Below are 6969 nucleotides of genomic sequence, written 5' to 3' on the forward strand. Positions count from 1 at the left end.
TGCCTAAGGCACTTGACTGCTAACCAGAAGGCTGGCAGTTCAAACCCACCAGCCACTCCTTGGAAGGAAGATGGGGCAATCTACTTCTGTAGTGAACTGCCTCGGAAACCCAAGGAGGGGTCGCTATGAGTTGCGTCTGACTTGATGGCACATAACAACAACAACAAGAAGACAGGTGGGAGGGTACTGAGGGGAGGAGGAGTTGATGTTAGAGATGATGGTGTGCACAGCAGTTTGGAAAAGTTGGACCTTTGGGACCTCTTTAACTTCTGCCTCATAGGGACCAGCCTTATGCTGATCCTTCTAAAATAAATTATTTGAGCATAACTCAACATGCATTTATTGATAAAGCCATCGATTCAGCAGAATGCTGGGCTCTCTGGAGGCTAACTTCTTGTTGTTAGGTCCCAGTGAGTCAGTTCCAACTCAAAGCGCCACTGAGTACAGCAGAATGGAACACTACTACCCAGTCCTGCACCATCCTCACAATCATCGCCATGCTTGATCCCATTGTTGCAGCCAGTGTGTCAACCCGTCTCATTGAGGGCCTTCCCTTTTCTCACTGACCCTCTACTTACCAAGCATGGCACCTTTCTCCAGGGACACATCTAAAGATTTATCCCTTCTGACAACATGTCCAAGTGCAAATGCTTCTGTGGTGCCGGGGGCCGTGCACTCTCCTGAGTGTTTCACAACTCAGCATGTCCTCCTCAAGACAACCCTGCTCAGCTCAAAACACTGTCAACTTCTTCATCCTCATTCTATAGGTGAGGAGTCTAAGGCACAGAGGTGTTGAGTAACTCACCTGAGGACATGGCTGGTGAGAGGCAAGTCCTGGCTTCCAGCATCAGCAGCTGAACTCTGGAGTCTGAGGCCTGCACTACTGCACCCCATTCCAGCTGACATTACAGTTCGATTGGACTAGCTATTACCAACCAGTTGCTGTCAAGTAGACTCCAACTCATGAGGACCCCACACATGTCGGAATAGAACTGTGCTCCATGGGGCTTTCAGTGGCTGGTTTCTCAGAAGATCACCAGGCCTTTCTTCCAAGACACCTCTGGGTGGACTCAAACCTCCAACCTTTCGGTTGGCTGCTAAGTTTGTTAACCGTTTGCACCATCCAGGGACTCCTTGTCTGCAAAACAGGAGAATTCAAAATGATCTGTAATGAATTCCTAGTTGGACAGTAGGGAAGGCATCCTGGTGAAGAGCAAGGTCAGTGATGGGGAGGTGTCTGGAGTGTTCCCAGGACCTTAAGGAGAATGACTAGACCAAGGCTGTGTGGTGGGAAGGGCAGGAAATACTGTCTGAATATTCTGGTGACAGGTTGAGGATCTTCAAAGAAGTGTTTGTTGTTTGTGGTGGTAAATACTGAGTGTCTAGAGGATCCAGCATACTCTGTGGGAAAGAAACATCCATGAAGTAGATTCTGACTGCCTACAATGGGTGTAAGAGGAACGTGAAACATCCCAAAGTTGTTGTAGCCATACGTTAAGCAGCCCAAGTTTCTCACAGGAGAGTGGACAAGGTGACACTGATCAAAGTCTCTTTGTGGAGAGTCTGTTGTTGTTCGTTGCCCTGGAGTCAGCTGTGTCTGGTGGCGACTTCATGTAAATGGAACGAGATGTTGACTGGTCCTGCGCCATCCTCATCGTTGTTGGGATGTTGGAGCTCATTGTCACACCTATGTGTCAATCCATCTCATCAAGGGTTTTCCTTGACCCTCCGCGTCACCAAACATGATGTTCTTTCCTAGCCATTGGTCTTTCCTGATGCCACGTCCAAAGGAAGCAAGACAAGGTCTTGCCGTCTTCAATTCTAAGGGGACTTCTGGTTGTATTTCTTCTGTGACTGATTTGTGTGTGCTTCTGCCAGCCCATCTTCAGTATTCTTTGCCAACACCACAGTTGAAATGCATCGATTCTTCTGTCTTGTCTTTTCGTTGTCCAATTTTCACATAAAGGAGATGGAAAAGACCCTGGTTTGGGTCAGGTGCACCTGAATCATCGGAGTGACATTTTTGCTTTTTAGGATTTTAAGAAACAAAGACTGGTCAGCTCCAACCCCACAACACCACCATAGGTGACCGGCAGGGCTGGGCATTCTGCGAGACTCTCACCTCACCCGACACCTTACATCTCATCTGAGAACCCCTCTATCTAGTTAGGCTCCACTTCTGAGAGATCCAAGGCCCAACTTTCGGACAGTTGTCCTGTGTCCTCTCTTCCTTCCTCTTGTTATGTTCCTGGTTTCCTTGATCTGAGTTTCCACCTACTGTGGGTTAGGCACCAGGCTGAGTACCACAAGCAAGACCAAGACGGCCTTGGTTTGAATCCTGTCCTCCAGGACCTCTGCTTCTAGGAAGGAAGACCAACAATACAGCAAAATTTCATTATGAAGAATCTGTGCACGTAGTTTAAACCACATCTCATCATCACCACACATGTAAAGTACATTTATACGTGAAACCAAAGTCACTGCCATTGAGTCGTTTCCGACTCAGAGTGACCCCTTCTTGGGTTTCCGAGGTGGTATCTCTATGAAAGAAGATTGCCCAATCTTCCTTCTGAGGAGTGGCTGGTGGGTTTGAACCACCAGCCTTCTGGTTAGCAGTCAAATGCCTTAGGCACTAGGCCATAAAAACCTGCCTTATGACTATATATATATGTGTGTGTGTGTGTGTGTGTGTATAATTCTTTATATATTCTAACAATGATATTTCATGTTTTAAAAAACAATGGTGTCTGGGGTGGGTACCATCCTTGTGCCTTGGTACAAGCATTAAAGTCCAACTTAGAGGAGGTCCTTGCCCTCTGCTATACTGGCAGCCAAGTGTCTGGAATCCTGGCCAGCATGGCATATGCCACAAGCGTGGGATGTGATCCCTGATCAGAGAGTGTGGGGGCCTTATCGTCCCTGGTTTGTTTCCCCCTGACACTGCTGCCTCTGCCCACTGCAGAAGAACACTGACTGTTTATTGAGTGTTTCTCCATGCCTGGTGCTGTGTTCCACGTGGATTCACTTGATTCTTACAATAGCCCTACATGTGATGTAGGTACCGTCAGCATTTCCTCTTTACAGATAGGAGGAGCCTTAGTGGTGCCGTGTTTAAAGCACTCGGCTGCTCACTGAAATGTTGGCAGTTCAATCCTACCAGCAGTCTGCTTCTATAAAGATTCACAGCCTTACAAACCCTATGGGGTAGTTCTACTCTGTCCTTTAGGGTCATAACAAATTGGAATCGACTCAACAAAAATGGGTCTTTGCAGATAAGGAAACCGATACAAAAAGATCAAGCAACTTGACTGAGGTCACAGAGTTAGTAAGAGGCAGAAGCAGGAGTGAGCCGAAAAGGACCGGCACTAGAATTCACCCCCGTGACCATGCCACCACGCTGTGTCAGGTTATGAGCACTCTGACTGGTCTTTTAGGTCTCAAGAGAACTATTAGAAGGCTTTTGCAAATCCAATGCAACGTTGTATAAAAAGAAGTGTACCCCATGACCAAGTGAGATTTATCCAAAGTACACAAGGCTGTCAACATTCAAAATCAATAAATGTAATCTATCACATCCACAGGCTAAAGAAGGAAAAAAACATGATCATATAATAGATATGCAGAAATGCCAAAAAAAAGTATTTGACAAAATTCAAAATCCATTTATGATTATAAATAAATAAAAATCACTTCTCAGCACGCTAGGGATAGAGGGGAACTTTCTCATCCTGACAAAACACGTGGACAAAAACCTACAGCTGACATACTTAATGACGAGAAACTAGATGCTTCCCCCTGAGATCAGGAATAATTCACAACCTATTCAGCATTGTACTAGAAGTGCTAGCAAAAGCAATAAGAAAAGGAAAGGAAATAAAAGGTATATATCTGCTCACAGATGACATGACTGACTGTGTAGAAAATCCCAAAGAATCCACAATTGAATGCAAGTGATAGAAAAGCAATAGCAGTGCCGTTTGTGTTACCACAAGGGAGAGGAGGAGATGGTCTTGTTATGGGGTGTTGCACAGAGCTTGCAGCCAGGGTGTGGCTGAACCCCAGGAGTCCCTGGGACCAGGACTCAGACCTCATCAGGATGCTCGGACTTTTGCATCTAGGAGTGGGTAAATTCCTGCTTCCTTTTCTTTCTTTCTTTCTTTCTTCCTTTTTTTGTTTTTTTACAGCCTCAGATACTTAATTTACTATTATTATTATTATGTATTTTTCCTTCATTCAATTTTGTATATGTCTACTCTCTAGTTAGTTGTTTACCAGCCCTTCCCCACCCACAGCTTCCTTTTCCTCTTGTCTTGTGACTCAGCTCTTTTTCTTTCCCAATCCTCACATCTTCCTGGAAAAAATGGCTCCTCCAACGGTTCCTAGATACCAGCAAGCAGCCAGATGGAGCAGGCTCTCCAAGTCCCACGTCTATGATGGGTGAGGACTATGAAGGCCTAGCAGGTGCCCAGGGCTCATCAAGTGTTATGGATTGAATTGTGTCCCCAAAAAATACATGTTGAAACATTAATCTATGGATAGACACATAGGTAGACAGGCTGAATGATCAGGCATGTCTAGGCAAAAGGGAACATACCTATGACCATATATGAGGTTGGCAGACTATTTCTGTGTCCATATTTGTATGTGCTATAAGAATGCTCATATAAATAGAACTAACAAAAGTTATGATAATGTTTTAGCCATCGCCAACTACCCTGAGGGAGTGAGTTGATGGGCCTGTGGGCTCAGGATGATGGTCACGGGCACATGAAGCTCAAAGGGCATAACATACCACACATTGTTCCACATCCTACTGTGGTGAGTGGTGACTAGAGTCTTAAAAGGTTGCAAGTGGCCATCTAGATGCTACAATTGGTCTCTCCTCATCTAGAGCAAAGAAAAACAAAAAGACGAAGAAAAAAAAAAAAAAAGATGCATGGAAACAATTGGTCCAAGGGACTAGTGGACCCTATAGACCGTAGCCTACATGACCCTGAGACCACAAGAACTAGATGGTGCCTGGCTACCACTGTCAACCACTCTGAAAGGGGTTAGTGCAAGAAATCCCAGAGAGTGGAACAAAACCCAAAATAATAGAAAAGTCCAGGCTTATTGGTCTAATAGAGACTGCTCAGACTCCAAGATTGTGACCCCTAGACACCCTTCAGGCCTTGAATTGAACTCACTCCTGTGGCTTCCAGTCAAAAAATAGACAGGCATATAAGCTGAACATTTATACCAGGTAGGTACACCCCTTAGAACAATCCACCACGGGAGATCAGAAGGGCAGCATTTGCACAGGGAGAAGCTCAGAGGGCAGGAATGCATAGGAAAGAAGGACACAGGGAAAAGGTAACCACAGGGAGGAAGTGGGGAGAGAGCAGTTACATTGTGGGGAATTGCAATCAATATCATGAAACAAAATGTGTATGAAAATCTGTATGGAAAATGAATTTGCTCTGTAAACTTTTATCCAAATCACAGTAAAAGTAAATGAATAAAAACATGTGTTGGAAATCCTAGCCCCTATACCTGCAATAAGGAGCTCCGGTAGCACAGTGCCTAAGGCATCTGATTAATAACCAGAAGGTTGGTAGTTCAAACCCACCAGCCACTCCATGGTAGGAAGACTAGCCAATCTACTTCTGTAAAGATTTACCACCTTGGAAACCCAATGGGGGTCGCTATAGCATAGTGCTTAAGGCATCTGACTGCTAACCAGAAGTCTGGCGGTTCAAACCCACCAGCCACTCCTCGGAAGGAAGGTTGGGTAATCTACTTCCGTAGTGACACTGCCTCGGAAACCCAAGGAAGGGTCACTATGAGTCGAGCCCGACTCCACGGCACACAACAACAACAACATGAATCGGAATGGACTTGACAGTGGGTTTTTCATACCTGCAGTTACTATTCCACTTGGGAACATGCTCCCTTTGCTATGTTAATGAGGCAAGATTAGTGTAGGTTTTGTTTTAAATCAATCTCTTCTGAGATATGAAAGAGCGGAGAAAGCAAGGAAGCAAGCAAGCAGAGATGGGGGTGGATAGATGTCACCACATAATGATAACCAGAACTGAGGGACAGAGGCTGGGAAGAAGCAATGATCTTCCTCCAGAGCAGCTGGGGGTGGGAGTGGGGAGCGGGGCTTCCCTTGGAGCCAGAGCTCAGCGTTCAGAATTCTAGTCTCCTGAATTTCGAGGAAATTAATTTCTGTTTGTGAAAGCCACCCCCTTGTGGTATTTCTGTGATAGCACGAGAGAACTAAGACATCAACCAAAGTGGCAAAGTGATGGGGTCGCATCTTCCAGGATGACTTCCCGGAAAGGGAAGTGTTGGATGGAGGGGAAGGAAGTGTTCCCAGAAGGGAGCCAGAGCACACCTGTCAGGACAGCCTGTGCCTTTCTGTCATTCTTTAGGTAGCAGATGCCACCCTCCTGGCTATAGTTATGGTATTCCTTCACCCCTTGGTGCAGCACGTTGGTCCAAGGGGTCAGCACAGGAACCCTTGCCAATCACAGTCCTCATAGGAATTTAAGAACTGGATCTGGGACACAGAGAGGCCCTTTTTCCCTTTGGCTGTGAATTCTGAGAGTATGAATGTGGATCAGCTCCTGGCCGTAGCCGCTGTCTCATGACGAGGTCTGGAAAACATGGCACAGTCACCCAGAAAGGAGCAGAGCTGAGATCTCCACGTGGCGTCTGTCCTCCCCGGTGCTTGCTTCTCTGTGTCTGAGCTGCTCTTCTGACAGCTCCCGAGCGACTGGCTTTCCACTGGCATGGCCTCGTTAACAAAACAAAGAAAACCCTGCTCCCAGATGGGATTCCTCCCCAGGTATAGGGCTGAGGATCCCACGTGTATTCTGGGGGCACAGTTCAATCCCTAGCACTGCCTGACAGCTCCTTGAGCAATCTCTGCAGACCTCCCCTCATTTTGGCAGACTGTACTTGTGTAAGTGGCGTTTCCAGTGA

This window comes from Orycteropus afer, unplaced genomic scaffold (genome assembly GCF_000298275.1).
Source record: "Orycteropus afer afer isolate SDZICR_OR568_19922 unplaced genomic scaffold, OryAfe1.0 scaffold00006, whole genome shotgun sequence".
Lineage (NCBI taxonomy): Eukaryota > Metazoa > Chordata > Mammalia > Tubulidentata > Orycteropodidae > Orycteropus > Orycteropus afer.